Source organism: Corythoichthys intestinalis, chromosome 3 (assembly GCF_030265065.1).
Source record: "Corythoichthys intestinalis isolate RoL2023-P3 chromosome 3, ASM3026506v1, whole genome shotgun sequence".
NCBI lineage: Eukaryota > Metazoa > Chordata > Actinopteri > Syngnathiformes > Syngnathidae > Corythoichthys > Corythoichthys intestinalis.
This window is the reverse complement of record NC_080397.1, coordinates 49,861,812-49,881,062: the sequence shown is the minus strand read 5'-3', so window position 1 is coordinate 49,881,062 and position 19,251 is coordinate 49,861,812. Positions and strand designations below refer to the sequence as shown.

General features: G+C 41.9%; 2 protein-coding genes across 3 annotated transcripts in view; one reads left to right on the top strand and one right to left on the bottom strand.

Moving 5' to 3' along the window:
- Positions 1-19,251, top strand: part of frmd3 (FERM domain containing 3) — a 181,103-nt gene that overhangs the window by 634 nt on the left and 161,218 nt on the right. The window lies entirely within an intron of this gene.
- LOC130913698 (probable gluconokinase) overlaps positions 1-19,251 on the bottom strand; it is a 125,099-nt gene that overhangs the window by 25,774 nt on the left and 80,074 nt on the right. The window contains exon 2 of the mRNA XM_057832495.1: positions 13,694-13,754. The gene's annotated coding sequence lies outside the window, so the exon portion shown is untranslated. The remainder of the gene's footprint in view (positions 1-13,693; positions 13,755-19,251) is intronic.

Below are 19,251 nucleotides of genomic sequence, written 5' to 3'. Positions count from 1 at the left end.
AAACATACAAATTTAAGACTTGCACACAAGAAGCCAGTTTTTCCTAATTTTTTGTTTACAATCTGTGTTTTCGAGCACGTCACCTTTTCCCAGTTGATCCAGCCATATATATAAGGCCGATTCGGCAGCATGGTTATTGCACATGTGTGACATCAGCTACCCTAAACAAAAGACCACTTTAAAATTAAAATGTACAATTTCACTGTATGAGGCGCCCCAGGAAGGTTAAAATGTGGTAATGGCACAATGACAGGTCTCAGAATCTCTTTAAGGTATCTCAGTGCATTCAGAAGGTCTCCAATAAAATTCATTCGTTGTCCATGATACGTATTGTATAAACCCGCTCAGGCCATAACCCTGCCAATCATGGGCCACAAAATCCACATTGTTCTCAGATGATATTGGGGATTAAGATGCCGGATGTATGGAGTTTGATTTATTTTTTTATTTTATTTTCATTGAAGTACCTCAGGCTTTTTTGAGGATGCATCCTGTTTCAGGGGTGGGGCTGCTCCTTGTAGTTGGTTTTGTACCACTTAATTAGATTTTTCTAATATAAAAATAAAACCTAATACACGATTTAAAGCTAAAGAAAAGATAGCTTTGAGAATGCAATAAATAAAAGTTATTGGATTCAATGGAGCTGGATAAAATGCTCAACACACAGTGTTATCTGACTTCTTTAAACACAGCGAATGTTTTTCTCTGTCATTACAAACACGTTAAACACTGCAGGGACCCTAACTGGTGATTGGGGAGGGGCTTGAAGCTGGGGGGGAGGGAATAACTCATACCTTAATTACAGCATACGTACATGTCACTATTTCATTCAAATTGTATAATCATAAAATTTTTATTAGCTGGAAAATGAAGGAATTCGGCCTCCCGGCCAAGCCGCCGGAACAGCGACAGCCGAAGCAGAAGGCGTCCCGCTGGCGCCGCTCCAGCAAGTCGGCCGGTGAGGCCAAACTCCGCGCGTCCACTCTGGTGTTAACCCTTTGTACTGACTCCATTGAAAGGTGGAAAAGCGCTATATAAGTATAACACCATTTACCATTTGAACGGTCTAAACTTAGAAAGCTCACCGATAACAGGTTGGCAATTTATTCGACGACAATGGTCAAAAAGCAAGGCAAAAACAGACGACGGCGAGGCAATACTGGATCCAGGGTCAGCAGAACAACGGATATGAAATGTCCTCGAGAAGCGACAGTTATCTAAATGTTCAGTCTTTTATAAAGCTCTCGCGGGGCGGACCGTGGGTTGGAAGAAGGGTGTGAAGAAGGAAGAAGAAGGGTGTGTTTAGGATTGGAGATGTCCCGATCGATCGCCAATCGGGTCCGATCACGTCATTTTCAAAGTATCTGAATCGGCAAAAAAATATCGGCCATGCCTTTTTTTAATATATATATATATTTTTTAATTAAATCGTTTTTTAATTGTATTTAAGGTTACAGACATAATGTTATACTCATCCAGAGTCTTTAGTTTAGGCATAAGGTATGGTTATCAAATTTATCCCGATAATGGCAGTAATGAATTTTTTAAAAAAATGTATCACGTTAAAATATTTAACGCAATTAATGCATGCGCTGCATGACCCACTCACACATTGTCGCGCTCAATCTGTAATGGCGCCGTTTTACCTATACAGAGAGATAAAAGGCAGCGTAAAATGAGTACAGTGAATTTTGGCAGCCTTTGGAGCCTTTATTTAATTGGCTTAAGCCTTACAATCCCTCTCCCTGCAATTAGAAATATCATGGGAAGCAATGTGGGGAAGCAAGGTAGCAATTGATCTTTTTCTTAACACCTTATGTTATTTCCCAACGCAGAGAAGATATATCAACTGGTAGCACTACGCACAGTCATGGTTCCATTTCCCATCATGCATTTGGGCATGGCTACAGTATCATTTACGCAAAGCTCAACAAATACACTGAATGGCAATATTTAGTCACAATATACAAAGTCAGAAGTCTTTCTATCCGTGGATCCCTCTCACAGAAAGAATGTTAATAATGTAAATGCCATCTTGAAGGTTTATTGTCATAATAAACAAATACAGGACTTATGTACTGTATGTTGAATGTATATATTCGTCCGAGTTTTATTCATTTTTTTCTTAATGCATTGCCAAAATGTATATGATCGGGAAAAATTATCGGGATTGATTGGAATTGAATCGGGAGCAAAGAAAAGCAATCGGATCGGGAAGTATCGGGATCGGCAGATACTCAAACTAAAACGATCGGGATCGGATCGGGAGCAAAGTCACCTCAGCGTCAAACGGGGCTCTTGGAGTCTTGTCAGTTGTGTTATCAGTTGGATATTGAGCGTTCTCTGATGCTACTTGTTTTAGGACAGAACACCGTGCTCTTTGTCCTGGAGTGCCCAGGAGAACTGATTGCAAGAGTTGGTGTGTCAATCTTGCTCATGACGCACACGTTGGGTTTCTGTGATAAGATGGCGTTGTGTATCTTTTATGCCCCATATTCTGCTTCTTTTCATTAAACTATGGTATAAGTGGTATTTATTTTGTATTAGGTGTGTTACAGTAATACAAACAGTCCTACAGTAAATATGAGAAACGATACTATTCCGTGATTGATTATATTAAGTGTGTTAGAGTAATGCAAACAGTTAGACGGGGCCTACGAGAAACGGCGTCATCTCCTTCAAAAGATATGTTAAAGGCGCTTCAAAGATTAAAACTAACTTTTTAGTTTATTTTATTTGAAGAGTTCACGCTTTGGATCGCCTTTTCACCATTAAGTAATCAAAACATTTTTTTGTTATCTGCATTTGGTCAGATTAACCGAAGGTGGCTTCTTGCCAGTGCCTTTCTTTTGCACTCTGGATAAGCAAGGGTGAACATCTCCTGATCTGTAGACTGCTCTGTAGACTGTAACATCTCTAGTACTTTCCAAAAACACCATAGAAATCCACAAGATTTTATGTTCATCACGTTTTTGAAAATAGAGGTTGCTGAGAAAATTTGACAACTTTGCCACATATTTCGTGAATGCCCCGTCTCTGTATTTTGGGTGCCCAACCATGCCCACTTCACACCCGCAAACTGGGCCCCTTAGGCTAGGTTCATACCGCAGGTCTTAATGCACAATTCCGACTCTTTTGTCATATCATATTTTTGGGCGTGCCCGTTCAGACTGCATTTGTCCATTGAGACCGTTTGAGTATTAGGCATGCACACTATTTCGCAATCCGAAACGCTCCGAGCAAACTGACCCGCATGCACAGAAGCATCAAAACAAATGACTGCACATGCTGGCTGTACGTCATTCCAAGGTGATCATATTTTGATTTCCAAAAAGAGGACACAAATAACAGACATAATAAATCCCTGTTTAGTCTGATATTTAAAGTTTATATGGACTGATAGAACGCATGCACTGACGGTATGAGCGAACACACGACGCACACACATACGGTCAGTTTGCCCAACTCTCGGCCATTTAAGCAATATTGAAGTATTGCCTATTTGGCGCACAGAAAGAAACAGAATATTCTCAGTCGTATCCTTTTTTTTTTTTTTTTTAAATTAATTAATGAGTTTATTTTTTATGACTGTGGTAAAGCCCACCTCCTGCGTAAAAGCCGAGTTCAAGCTAGGCGCTAACGCAAATGCACAGCTATTGCTGCTATCCTGCCTGCCGCTCTCGCTCTTTGCTGACGTAATTGCTGTATGAATTCCGATTTGGGAGACTTGACAGTTCAGACCGCCCCCACATTCTGGAAAAATGTGGCCCAGATCGGATTTATACCACATACGAAAGTGAGCCAGGTCGGATTTGAAATGGTCCACTTCTATGCGACTTATCCCGTTCAGACCATCAATTTAATGTCTCACTCGAGCCGGAAAAACACAGAAAAATCGGATTCATGCATTAAGACCTGCGGTCTGAACCTAGCCTTAGAGGCCCGGGCCCGGGTGCAGTCGCACTTCCAGCACCCCCCTAAGTTCGGCCCCTGGTATAGGCCTAGGCATCATGAAGACGAAACCCTTTCAAATGGGTATACTGCGTATACTTGCCTATCACGAAGATTACATCACTGCTTTGGACCAAAGAATGTTAGAGATCTTTAATTACAACAAATGGGAAGTGATTTACATTTTACTTTGGGGGGAAAAAAAAAAAAAAATCATGCCTTTTTACTTATTTTATGTAACCCAACTTCTCATTTGAATCCCCCTTCCCCCTTTCAACAAACAAAACAAGCTAAAGAAATGGTCTCAACTTTTGTGTGACTGTTTAGGGACAATCAATAACAAAGAAATTGACTTATACAATTCTAGTTTCTTTTCTTTCCTCTTTTTCATTCTGGAATGTTTCTCTTTAATGGCTTTGTGTTGCCTGTGTGCCGAGTTCTTGTTTTGTGCTCCACTGTGCATATTTCATGACCTCCTCGCCTCGCCCGCTCTCACTCACCAAAGCAGCAGCACTTCTCTTTCTTGACACTGGTTTTAATTTATTTTTTACTTTCTATGTGTACCATTCTGTGGACTAATGCAGTTGTCAGTAGATGGTGAAATCTGAAATATGCTGAAATATTGTATGGCGTGAAAGCGTAGTTTGTCCGAAGAATATCAAGGTGTGTTAAACTACACTTTATAGCTTACATTGCTGAAATTTGCCTGTTTTTTGTGTTTTGATGGCTAGACAGATATTAACATAATCACTGATGAGCTCTACTGAACAACTGATACAACTAATAAGGCTCAAGTTATCCATTATGCATCCCTTCCAAGTGGAATACAGTGAATACTTATGATAAGTGTTATGTCCTCTGGTCTTATGTTGACTACTTTTTGGGTTTAATTTCTTTCTAAGATTGTACATTGTTCATCCGTCCACAGGATGTCGCTATTGTAACTCTGACTTTGCAGTTTTTCTTTGGTATTGCTGTTTGCGCTCGGCTTCCCCTAGTGGCGATTTGCTGTAAGCAGCAGGCAGAAAGAACTTTTTATTTCAGTTGGAAAAGAGGCCTTGAGGTGTTAAGACGTTGCACACCTCCTCTGCACCATACATCGTTGGGAACCCTTGACAAAACAAAATCTGTAAGTTTGTACGTTTTAACAGTGGGTTAGATGTAATTTTGGTGTGTCTATTCTGTTATTTTGTTGTTATTTATGTGGCGCGAACCCACACGTTTTTGTGCTAAGCTAAAGTAGCCACTTCATTTCATTTGCTCATAATGGAGCCAGTTTTCTGTTATTTACATAAACATGTTATTGTATAGAACCTTTTATTTTGTGTATAACATTTGTGTTTTATGTATGTTTCAGTTTTACCACACACACACACACACACACACGCACACACGTTGACACAAAGAAATAAATGAGAGGAAGGAGTTCGGGCCTCCAAGTTTCTTTGTCGGTTTAGCTCGCTGCCAAAGTCGAGTAGCCATACGCTCGGCTGAGGGCAGAAGAGTAAAAAGATTTTCAACACATCAAGCACCCAAGATGTCTCAGCAAGAAGTTTCACCACCTATCAGCCAAGTGGTCACCAGGTCGGAGGCCAGTCATTCTCATTCTTCACGCCGGTCCAGAACGAGTCAAGCTGCTGCACAAGCACGAGCAGACGCCGAAGCTGCCTACGCCAGAGCACGGTACGCCAAACGCCAAATCGACATGGAGGTCGAGAAGGCACGCATCGAGGCAACACTACACGCTCTGAAGACGGAAGGTGAAGCAGAAGCAGCGCTCGCCGCAGCTAAAGTTTGGGAGGCGACTTTCGAAGAAGAGGAGCGCGCCAAAGTCGACCTCAGCGAGCAAGGGGTATTTTCCAAGACACCCCCCTCCATCAGGCGTGCACAAGAGTATGTGCATGCTCACTTTGACGACCAGCGTGTGCAAGCAGATGGCACACAAACGCCAAACACTGAGCACCTGGTTAGGCACAATGACTCTCAACAACCAGAAAATAGCCCAAAATCAGCTGGTGCTTTTCCACATGTGCGTCACATCGACATCGCTGACGAAGAGCATCTCCAATCTCATCGTGCGAGAACGGACATCTCACACCAGCCTACACCTTCAGCAACCCCACAAAGTGAACTGTCCAATTTAGCAGCCTATCTAGCACGGCGTGATCTGCTGACATCGGGGTTCAAGGTTTTCGACAACCGGCCAGAGTCCTACCTGTCCTGGAAGTCCATGTTCTGCAACGCGACGGAAGGCCTCAATCTCAAGCCCAGCGAAGAGCTCGACCTTCTCACCAAGTGGCTCGGCGGGGAGTCTCTTCAACATGCTCAGAGGATCAGGGCGGTCCACGTGAGTAATCCACAGGCAGGTCTCCAACGTCTGTGGCAGCGGCTAGACAAGACTTATGGCTCTCCAGAGGTAATTGAATCCTCACTCTTCCAACGGTTGCAGACTTTTCCAAGAATCTCCAACAAAGACACTCACTTACTGCAGGAGCTTGCTGATCTTCTGTTAGAGCTATCGTATGCCAAAAGTGAAAGTTATTTGCCGGGTCTTAGCTTTCTCGACACACCAAGGGGCATAAACCCGATAGTTGAAAAACTCCCATATGGACTCCAGGAGTCATGGGTTACACAAGGTACCAAATACAAAAGGGAAAACGGTGCAGTCTATCCACCTTTTTCGTATTTTGTGCGGTTCGTAAATGACTACGCTGAAATGAGAACAGACCCTAGCTTTATGTTACAGTGTTCAAACGTAATAAATCCAAGGGTTGATAAGACATCAGTAAGACGAGACAAATACAGAGTTCCATTGGCGGTGAATAAAATAGAGATCAGTCCGGCTAAATTGACAGCACCCGATCCAGACAAACAATGTCCTATCCACCAAAAACCACATTCACTCGTCAAATGCAGGGGGTTTAGAATGAAAACACTAGACGAAAGAAAGAACATTCTCAAAGAGCACGCCATTTGTTTTAAATGTTGTGCGTCCACAAATCACAGGGCTCGAGACTGTAAAGCTATTATCCAATGCTCAGAATGTGATAGCGATGCTCATGTGTCTGCCATGCATGTCGGTCCACCTCCATGGACACCTCAAGACTTTAATCCCCCAACCCAGAGTCACGGCGGGGAGTCTGAGGGCCCAAATCCTGTGAACACAGCCAGTTGCACAGAAGTATGTGGGCAAGGCGTAAAAGGAAAATCATGCTCAAAGATCTGTTTAGTTAATGTATATCGCCGAACTTCTCCAGAAAAGAAAAAGAGGGTATATGCCATGTTGGATGATCAGAGCAATTCATCCTTAGCCAGATCTGCGTTTTTTGACATGTTTAATGTGCAAGGTACCATATTCCCATACACCATGAGAACATGTGCAGGTTTATCAGAGACACAAGGTCGTAAAGCTGATGGCTTTGTTGTAGAAGATGTAGATGGTAAGGTCTCCATGATGCTGCCTACAATAACAGAATGTGATCAGATTCCAGATAATAGAGACGAAATTCCCAGCCCTGAGGTAGCAGCAGCTCACCCTCATTTGCGATCAATCGCTTCACAGATTCCTCCTCTCGACCCATCGGCAGACATTCTTCTGCTCCTGGGAAGGGACATCATTCAGGCTCATAAAGTTCGTGGTCAGGTAAATGGGCCAAACAATGCACCTCATGCCCAGCGTCTCGATTTAGGATGGGTTGTCATAGGTGATGTCTGTCTCTCTGGAGCTCATAAACCCACATTGAACTCATTTAAGACGAACGTTCTAAACAGTGGACGTCCCACGTTCCTCAGTCCTTGCGAAAACACAATCGTTATCAAAGAGAAATACACCAAAAACGATCCACTAAACACACAAGCGGAACTAGGACAACATATTTTCCAACAAACAACAAATGACGACAAAGTTGCACTTTCGGCAGAAGATGCGTTGTTCCTAGACATTATGCACAACAACTTTGCTAAAGATGAGGCGAATAACTGGGTAGCTCCACTTCCATTCCGCTCACCTAGGCGGCGCCTACCTGACAATCGGGAGCAGGCCTACAATCGTTTAATGTCGCTCCGCAAAACGCTGAGAAGAAAACCTGAAATGAGAGCGCATTACGCTGAGTTTATGGAGAAAATATTCAGCAAGGGCCATGCCGAACCAGCGCCCGCACTGGCGCCAGATCAAGAGTGCTGGTATCTCCCTAGTTTTGGCGTTTACCACCCGCAAAAGCCAGAAAAAATTAGGGTAGTCTTTGATTCGAGTGCTCAACTTGACAATGTTTCTCTCAATGACGTGCTCCTCAAGGGACCAGATCTTAACAACACTCTCGTAGGAGTTCTGATGCGGTTTAGGTCCGACCCATACGCCGTCATGGCAGATGTGGAGCATATGTTTCACAACTTTGTAGTCCGAGAAGACCACCGTAACTACCTTCGTTTCTTGTGGTTCCAAAATCATGACCTTGATGGAAAAGTGCAAGAATTTAGGATGACTGTCCATGTGTTTGGTAATTGTCCTTCCCCATCAGTCGCCATCTTTGGACTGAAAAGAACAGCCATAGAAGGAGAAATGGAATTTGGCAGTGACGCAAAAGAATTCATTGAACGGCACTTCTATGTAGATGATGGGCTAAAATCATTCTCTTCCATAGAGCAGGCCATTGATGTTCTTAGTAGGGCACAGAAGATGCTGGCTCAGTGTAACATACGCCTGCACAAAATCTCATCCAATTGTCCTCTCATAACAGGAGCCTTTCCAACCGAAGATCGTGCTGTAGGCATGCAAGGTCTTGACATTGGGCAGACTACCCCACCAATGCAGCGCAGTTTGGGCTTAGGATGGGAGCTGTTGACTGACCAATTCAAGTTCCAAGTAAGAGTAAATGAAAGGCCGTTCACAAAAAGGGGAGTTCTGTCAGTTATCAACAGTGTGTTCGACCCACTTGGTTTTGCTATTCCAGTAATCGTAGGGGGTAGAACCATACTCAGAGACATTTCCACAAATGTTTCAGAGTGGGACACTGAACTGCCAAAAGACAAATTAGAACAGTGGCAAAAGTGGAAAAGTTCCCTCGGACACCTACAACATCTTGAAATTCCCAGAATGTACACTTCAATACCGCTGTCTGCAGCCCAAAGAATAGAGATTGACGTTTTTTGTGATGCTTCCACAAAAGCCGTAGGTGCGGTAGCCTACCTCAAACTCACAAATGAGGACGGACACAGCGAAGTGGGATTCCTCCTCGGCAAAGCACGTTTAGCTCCTAAACCAGACATCACCACACCCCGACTTGAACTCTGTGCAGCAGTCCTGGCCGTGGAAGTAGCAGAGTTGGTTCTAGAGGAGCTGGATGTCACAGTCGATCAGGTGAATCTTTACACAGACTCAAAGGTAGTGCTTGGGTACATCTCAAACACCAAGAGACGCTTTCACGTTTATGTGCACAACAGAGTCGAACGCATCAGGCGCTTTGCACAAACTCACCAGTGGCATTACGTGCCCACACACTTAAATCCGGCAGACCATGCCACACGAGCGTTGCCCGCTGAGCAGCTCTCCAGCTCCACCTGGCTCAGAGGCCCAGCTTTCCTCTCCAGGTTGGACCAAAGTCAAGTTCGAAGTCAAACCTTCGATCTCATAGACCCAGAGACTGACTGTGAGTTGCGTCCTGAGGTAACAACTTGCACTACCACCCTATCAAAAGGCCAGTTTAATAGTGCCAGATTTGAAAGGTTTTCAAGTTGGAAGGTGCTGCAAAAGGCTATTGCCAAACTCCAACATATAGCTCAATCATTCAAGAACAACTCTGAGGTTTCCTGTCGTGGCTGGCACAACTGCAACAAACATTTAACTGAAAAGTCACTGCAACTAGCCAAGACCACGATCATTCGCACCGTTCAAAGAGAGGTCTTCGCAGAAGATATTGGATGCATTGAAAAAGGCACAGCTCTAAAAAACTCAAGTCCACTCAGCAAACTGAATCCATTTGTTGACACGCAAGGGCTCCTTAAAGTTGGAGGCCGACTAAAGAAAGCACAGTTGTCTGCAGAAGAAACCAATCCCATACTAATCCCTGGAAAGCACCATCTTGCTCAGCTCATAATAAGACACTTTCACGAAAAATTATGTCACCAGGGAAGGCATTTCACGGAGGGAGCAGTCAGAGCAGGGGGCTTTTGGATTGTGGGAGGAAAAAGAGCAGTAAGCAGTGTGATTTTCAAGTGCATCCCATGCCGCAAATTAAGGGGCAGGCAACCTGAACAGATAATGGCTGAACTTCCTGAGGACAGGCTGTCCACGGACCCTCCTTTCACAAATGTAGGCCTTGATGTGTTCGGTCCCTGGTCCGTTACAGTGAGAAAAACGCGTGGTGCTAATGCAGATGCTAAAAGATGGGCAGTCATATTCACCTGCATGAGTACACGTGCAATTCATATTGAAGTGATTGAGTCAATGGACACATCGTCGTTCATTAATGCACTGCGTCGTTTCTTTGCCATCCGAGGTGGTGCCAAACTCTTGAGATCTGATTGTGGGACAAATTTTGTGAGTGCCTGCAAAGAGCTCCAAATAGACAAACTAGGCTGTCACAATGACAAAATAGGCACATTCTTGAAAGACAGTGCGTGCAAATGGCAGTTTAATCCTCCACATGCATCCCATATGGCTGGTTCCTGGGAACGCATGATCGGCGTCACCCGAAAAATCCTCAATGCAATGCTCCTTGAACATCCATATGGGAAGCTCACACATGAAGTACTCGTAACATTGTTAGCTGAAGTTACCGCAATTGTAAATGCCCGTCCGCTAACAGCCGTTTCTACAGATCCCGAAAACCCAGTCATTCTTACTCCTGCGATGCTACTCACGCAAAAGGTTGGCACACCACCGATTCCACCAGGGCAGTTTCAGACCAGTGACCTATTCAAAGCCCAATGGAAGCGCGTGCAGTACTTAGCTAATGTTTTCTGGAGTCGTTGGCAGAAAGAATACATCGCAGGCTTGCAGGTTCGTCGCAAGTGGAAAATAAAAAAGCCGAACCTTCAAATGGGCGACGTTGTTTTAATGAGGGAGTCTCTGGAACATAGGAATAATTGGCCACTCGGACTGATCACAAAATCTTTCCCAAGTGAGGACGGTAATGTCAGAAAAGTTGAGGTTAAGATTTGCCGAAACGGCGAGAATAGGTTTTACATTCGCCCAATTCGTGAAGTTGTGCTTTTGATGTCTAAGGATAGCATGTAAAACGAGTTGTTGTTGTGTATCGTTCATTAGTTAAGAGCTGACATCTTGCAGATGTCAGGCGGGGAGTGTTATGTCCTCTGGTCTTATGTTGACTACTTTTTGGGTTTAATTTCTTTCTAAGATTGTACATTGTTCATCCGTCCACAGGATGTCGCTATTGTAACTCTGACTTTGCAGTTTTTCTTTGGTATTGCTGTTTGCGCTCGGCTTCCCCTAGTGGCGATTTGCTGTAAGCAGCAGGCAGAAAGAACTTTTTATTTCAGTTGGAAAAGAGGCCTTGAGGTGTTAAGACGTTGCACACCTCCTCTGCACCATACATCGTTGGGAACCCTTGACAAAACAAAATCTGTAAGTTTGTACGTTTTAACAGTGGGTTAGATGTAATTTTGGTGTGTCTATTCTGTTATTTTGTTGTTATTTATGTGGCGCGAACCCACACGTTTTTGTGCTAAGCTAAAGTAGCCACTTCATTTCATTTGCTCATAATGGAGCCAGTTTTCTGTTATTTACATAAACATGTTATTGTATAGAACCTTTTATTTTGTGTATAACATTTGTGTTTTATGTATGTTTCAGTTTTACCACACACACACACACACACACACGCACACACGTTGACACAAAGAAATAAATGAGAGGAAGGAGTTCGGGCCTCCAAGTTTCTTTGTCGGTTTAGCTCGCTGCCAAAGTCGAGTAGCCATACGCTCGGCTGAGGGCAGAAGAATAAGAGCACAATGTTACATGACCAAGCTCGCAACGTGAATGTGCCGTAATCCGTAATAAATGTTTAAATTTCAGTTAATGCGTGCAACACTTCCCATGAGCCCCCATGTTACCCCTAAGTTAAAAGTCAAGGCATAATTTTTTAAGGTAAATAATCTGAAAAAGAAATTTAAAGTATTAAAAACGATGTTATTTAGTGTATGTAGAAGCCCTTACCATGAGGGTTCGAGTCTTCTAGCCATACTAGGCAATACTTTTTACTTGAGTAAATTTGTGAAGAAGTAACACTACTCTTATTCTGCTACTTTGGGCTAATCTAGGCGTTACATTTTCCCTCTTTATTCTACATATTGACTTTATTTTTGCCAGATATGCCCCGAGTGGCTCTGTTTCACCAATGAGACGTCGAAACAATAATCGCGACTTTATTATACCAATCAGAGGTAACAATGTTTTTTATCCACTAGAGGGCGCTCATTCTCTTTGGACGGGTGATGTTTCAAGTGTTGTTGTGCTCTGTATTCGATGATGTTTATGCCATTTTTTTTGCCTAATATGGTCATAATAGTTCATGTAAATGAAGTAGTGCCGGGAAAAAAAAATACCATTATTTAAAAAAAAAAAAAAAAAAAAAAAAAAAAAAAATCTGACATTGTAAGCAGTTACTCAAGATGTTACTCATTACTTGAGTATTCTTTTCAATGAATACTTTTTTTACTAGTACTGTACTTTAGTAAATTTTTGGATGACTACTTTTACTTGAGTACAGGTAGTCCCCAGGTTACGACCTGCTCAACTTACACAATTTCGATGGCCATTTTGTCTCCAGTCGTTTTTGTTCTGTTTGTTTGTTTTTTGTGTCGCACAAACAGTACCTTATTGGACCTCACAGTATCTTATTTTTTACTTTAGTTTATTACCGTATTGGCCCGAATATAAGACGGCCCTGATTATAGGACGACCCCCTCTTTTTCAAGAGTCAAGTTTGAAAAAAGACTTTTTGAACACCAAATTAATTTTTATACAGAAAATAATTACATTACATCTGAAACAAATGATTATAACAATATATTTGAGAGAAAAAGCATGTTATTTTGCCTAATTCAAATCTTAATAGCTGAACATTTAAATATGTAAACTAAAGTGCAATCACATTCGTGAATGAATGGCTTCTGGTATCTATAGTGATAAAACAACAAAATTGCAATAACTGCATTAACCATCAAAGTGAGGTCCAACTGTAACTGTAGTCTTGAAACAAATCTGAATAAGGAAAAACATTGCAATAAAATAATGCAAACTGGTTAAACTTGAGAGTAGCTGAGATCTGTCATGACACAACATCGCATTACAACATTACTCCTCAAGTTCAGCATTTGCTTCAATGATATCTGGCGCCATCTAGCGTCGTGAATGCGTATAATGTCTAGACCCCGAATATGAAACGACCCCCACTTTTTCAGTCTTATTTCAATGCAAAAAACCTCGTCTTATTTTCGGGCCAATACAGTAATATGACATGCACTGTCCTTACTAAACATGAAGTTGTTTTACAGAAAAACAATTGTGCTTTTTGAAGCTTTTTACTTCCTTTACTTTTGACAATTTTTAAAGCTGTAAAACACATTTATACACGTCTGTTTAAAACGACACACATTTTCGCAATAAAACACTCGACACAAAACTAATGGTGTGCAAACGTCCATCCAGTAATAAACAAAACACAACACTTTTGGACTTTTTGGATAGTTATTTTGAATTTTTAGAGAGTTAATTCTGACTTACACGGAAATTCCGGTTACGTCGCAAGCGTAGGAACGGAACTTGTTCATAACCCGGGGAATACCTGTACAGATAAGAGGAAAAAACTCAGGTTTACTCAGTCATTAATTTCACATTGTGAAAAAACAGAAAATGTACAAAATGATTCCATCCTATCATGACATCAATGAACACAAAAACAACATTTGGACCCATTTTCGTATTGTTTTCTTGTCCAGCACATATATATATTCATGAGAATAGCTGCTATTGACAGCGCTAAGTGGATCGGACCTCCATCGCAGTCAATGGCAGCCAGTGAGTTAAAAGCAGTATGTAATCTAAATACTTATCATGACAACCGTCAGCGCTGCGGAGATTAAATGAAACCTAAAAAAGTGTTGGGGTTGAGGGAAAAATTACACCGAACATCTTGTATTCCAAGTAAAACAAAGTCAGAATTAATGTCTCTCTTGATACACGGCCCCATTCATTCTTTCCTTTACACAGATCAGTCGTCCTGGTCCCTTTGCAGAAAAACAGCCCCAAAGCATGATGTTTCCACCCCCATGCTTCACAGTGGGTACGGTGTTCTTCGGATGCAATTCAGTATTCTTTCTCCTCCCAACACGAGAACCTGTGTTTCTACCAAAAAGTTCTATTTTGGTTTCATCTGACCATAACACATTCTCCCAGTCCTCTTCTGAATCATCCAAATGCTCTCTAGTGAACCGCAGACGGGCCTGGACCTGTACTTACTTCAGCAGGGGGACACGTCTGGCAGTGCAGGATTTGAGTCCCTGGCGGCGCATTGTGTTACTGATAGTAGCCTTTGTTACTGTGGTCCCAGCTCTCTGTAGGTCATTCACTAGGCCCCCCCGTGTGGTTCTGGGATTTTTGCTCACCGTTCTTATCATTTTCACTCCACGGGGTGAGATCTTGCATGGAGCCCCAGATCGAGGGAGATTATCAGTGGTCTTGTATGTCTCCCATTTTCTAAAAATTTGCTCCCACAGTTGATTTCTTTACACCAAGCGTATTACCTATTGCAGATTCAGTCTTCCATGCCTGGTGCAGGTTTACAATTTTGTCTCTGGTCTCCTTCGACAGCTCTTTGGTCTTGGCCATAGTGGAGTTTGGAGTGTGACTAACTGAGGTTGTGGACAGGTGTCTTTTATCCCGATAATGAGTTAAAACAGGTGCCATTAATACAGGTAACGAGTGGAGCATCGTTAGACCTCGTTAGAAGAAGTTAGACCTCTTTGACAGCCAGAAATCTTGCTTGTTTGTAGGTGACCAAATACTTATTTTCCACCATGATTTGCAAATAAATTCTTTAAAAATCAAACAATGTGATTTTCTGTTTTTTCTTTCCACATTCTGTCTCTCAGGGTTGAGGTTTACCCATGTTGACAATTACAGGCCTCTAATCTTTTCAAGGAGGAGAACTTGTACAATTGGTGGTTGACTAAATACTTATTTGCCCCACTTTATACATGTGCGAGTGTGAAATCTCACGTGAACGGACGTCGCATATCAATTCGCTGCAAGAGAGTTGGCAATTTTCGCCTCGTCGCGCTCGTTCCATAGAAAATATATTGAACGCTAGCCACGTCAGCCTGTGTTTTGCCCCTAACGCTTCTCTTATTTGAGTAAAAGTTTTGGCTACTCTACCCACCTCTGGACATGGTTAATGTTCACTTGTAAGCTCAATTTATTCCGATGCACTTCGATACAAACTTCTATCACCGGAACCATCAAGGATGAGCAGCAGGTGGGGGTTCTGTTGATGCGATATGTTCGTATGTCATGTAGCTGGATGACAAAGCGAAAGAGAACTTGCATGCCACCTGGCGGGATGCCGAGGTACTTAGAGAAGCCAAAAATGAGGTTTTTCTGCATTTCGCTCATTGCTTCTCTCTCCTGTCGTGAAAATCTGCTCGCATAATGACACTCCATATCTCTTGTGGCGATGTTCGTATCATGAAAAACTCGTGAGATGTTCGTATCATGAAAAACTCGTGAGGTGTTCGTATCATGAGGGTGCACAGTATTTCCTACTTTTAAGCAGCTTTTACTGCTACATGAGTGTAAGCGTGCGTGTGTGTGGCGTGTTGCACTCAGGTAACACGCTGCAAGTACTGTTATGTCAGAAGTACTACAGGAGAGACAAGCAGAGTCGTTACACATTTGACCTCACTTTCTCCCTGCAGGCTGCATGCTTATGTTTTCTTCATCACATTTTTATTCCATCGTACTTATTGTTCTGTAGCACTTTTTCTCACATTCTCTTTCTAAGTGTCTTTTTCTCTGCTCCTTCGTTTATTCTCCCCTGGCGTGTCTGTGACACATCATGCATAATTAAGAGGGATCAGTGTTCCTCATGCGGCCAACAGTCGTCAGCTGTCAGCGATGCCTTTGCATGACGAGTGTGTCAAAATCAGGGTTAGATCAAGACATTAGAATTGCTTGCTCATTGATGAGCACACTCTATTGTAGCAGGGTATTCTTTTGGATTATGTTATGCATTTCAATACTAGTATGTCCTGTCTGGATGGTTGTTATTTCCGTAAAATAGTGTTCAAATCATATTTAGGTTTTAATATTGCAAAAATAAAAACGTTTCATTTTGTAAATAAAATGTCTTTCTTAGAAATATCGTATTCAACAACAACAACAAAATACATCGGAGTTTGTAACATTCTCTAGCAAAGGCTTATTTTCATTTTTTGATGTTACTTTGGTTAGGGCCACAATTCAAAAGAAAGTTATTATGATGATCATGTTAGTTTTAATATGATGGAAAAATAAATATATTACTATAAGCACAGTTTATTTTAGTTACATTTTTTTTTTAGTTATTTTTGTATGTCTTTTAACTCTGGCAAGCCGGAAGCAAGCAATGACATTTCATTGCAAAAATCTCATTGCAGTGGTTTTTTTTTTTTTTGTGTGTGTGTGCAATGACAATCAAAGGAAATCTGATCTGAATCTCTAAAAGCAGAAAGCAGGAAATACATATGTACTGTATGTGCCTAACTTTTACAGTATTGTATAGTACTTTTGCCTCTCGTAATCGGAAATTTCTTTCTTTACAAGAGGCAGTATTTTCACGTTTAAACATGTAGTAACCTGAAAAAAAGTTTGTAGAGACGTTCGAAAGCAGAGGTACAACTGTATTAAGAGTAGCGCTGCAACGATTAATCGATTGACTTGAGTATTCCGATTAGAAAAAAAAAAATTCGAATGAAATGTTGTTGCTTCGAGTATTCGTTTAATTAAAGTGGTGTTGTAATGGTTTATTTTGAAAGTGCTTGCATTTAAGTTTTATTGATTAGGGTGGATACACTGCCCTCTGGTCTGCCTCATTTCACATGGCTGAATCCAACTGCTCCCTGTTAAGACCAACGTAAACCAAGTTTTGTTTGAGCTAGTGTTTCTTAATGCATTAGTAATTTAGTTTATAGGAATATTTAGCCGTTCTTTGTCGGAATATGTGTCTGAACTATTTAAGAGCATTATAAAAAAAAAAATGGTAGCATTTTATAGCATTTAAGCTAGCTGACTTTTGCTATGTAAGTTAGCCAATTGTTCTTTTGTTGTACATAGATCCTCATTAAATTTTTTTTTTTTTTTTAATACCGTTTGAGGCTCAGCTCAGGTATTTTAATTTTTCATGTTCCTTATCCGATTACTCGATTATTCGAACTAACTATTGTAATTTCTGGACTATTGGGCGCCCCTGATTACAAGCCTCACCCAGTAAATTTTTAAAGGAAAAAACATTTTGTACATACATAAGCCTCTCCTGCCTATAAGCCACGTGTGCCCACTTAGTAACAAGAGACATTGACAAAGAAATACAGTTTTCAAACTTTTAATAACACACCTTAACTTTTCATTCCAAACAGCGCCGACAAACACGGCAGTTATATAGCAGCGGCACGGAAGTTACATAGCATCAGCATGGCGGTGCAGCACTAATTGTGCTAGTTGATAAAAACATAAGTCTTTGTTAGCAATCTTCATCTTCCTCCTGTGCATTCAAACCATGGAAGTCTTCACCCTCAGTGTCAGATATGAAGATCCTCAGATGCCCTTCGCCACGCACCTACTCAGTCTCTCCTTCGCCGTCGCCTTCAATGTCTCTCATAATAAGGCATATTCACTCCCAGCCTGTGCCGTCCTCCTCGCCTCGTCACGCAGCAGACTGGCCCCTCCAAACCCGTTGGTGATGGCGGACTCTTTCACAGCGCTTCACGCTGTCAGGCTCCCCCGGCAAACCTGTGCAAAAGCTGCTCTTCGCATGCGGTGAGTCTTGGCAAATGATCTCCCGCCGCTCGTCATCAAAGCTTCCCATACAACTCGGATGAACAATTTAATTTCTTCTAGCATTTTCCATGATGCAGGTCTGCCAATTCTACTCATGCACAAAGACGAGGGTCCGCTACCTCTATTCATGCACAACGCACAAAGTTAAACTACCGGTAGTAGTGCAAACTAGTGTCTTCCTCGACACATATATTCCACGTGTCTCACTCCCACATTCCATGCTCGAGCGCCCCTGGCGGCCGTCAGAAAAATACACAAATTGGCCGCATCATTGCACACACCGCAGGACCCAAAATGAGGGGAAAAAAGTAGCGGCTTGTAGTCCGGAAATTATGGTAGTTCATCGATTAATCGATTACTAAAATAATCGATAGCTGCAGCCCTAATTAAGAATAACTAGAACCATATGTACCTTTTCCATACATACATACGTACATACATTCACACATACACAACTACATACGTACATACATACAGTACATACATACAGTTGTGGTCAAAAGTTTACATACACTTGTGAAGAACATAATGTCATGGCTCTCTTGAGTTTCCAGTTATTTCTACAACTCTGATTTTTCTCTGATAGAGTGATTGGAACAGATACTTCTTTGTCGCAAAAAACATTCATGAAGTTTGGTTCTTTTATGGCTTTATTATGAGTTAACAGAAAAACTGATCAAATCTGCTGGGTCAAAAATATACATACAGCAACACGAATTAGCAATTTCTTGTGAGTGATTATTGACTTGAACAATCATTGACTTGAACAAGTCAGGAAAGTCACTTGGAGCCATTTCAAAGCAGCTGCAGGTCCCAAGAGCAACAGTGCAAACAATTGTTTGTAAGTATAAAGTGCATGGCACTGTTTTGTCACTGCCACGCTCAGGAAGAAAACGCAAGCTATCACCTGCTGCTGAGAGAAAATTGGTCAGGAGGGTGAAGATTCAACCGAGAATCACCAAAAAGCAGATCCAAACACACATCAAAAGTGGTAATGGAATGGCTAAATCAGGCTAGAATTAAGGTTTTCGAATGGCCTTCCCAAAACCCCATTGAGAACTTGTGGACAATGCTGAAGAAACAAGTCCATGTCAGAAAGCTGAACTGAACTGCACCAATTCTGTCAAGAGGAGTGGTCAAAGATTCAACCAGAAGCTTGCCAGAAGCTTGTGGATGGCTACCAAAAGTGCCTAATTGAAGTGAAAATGGCCAAGGGACATGTTACCAAATATTAGCGCTGCTTTATGAAT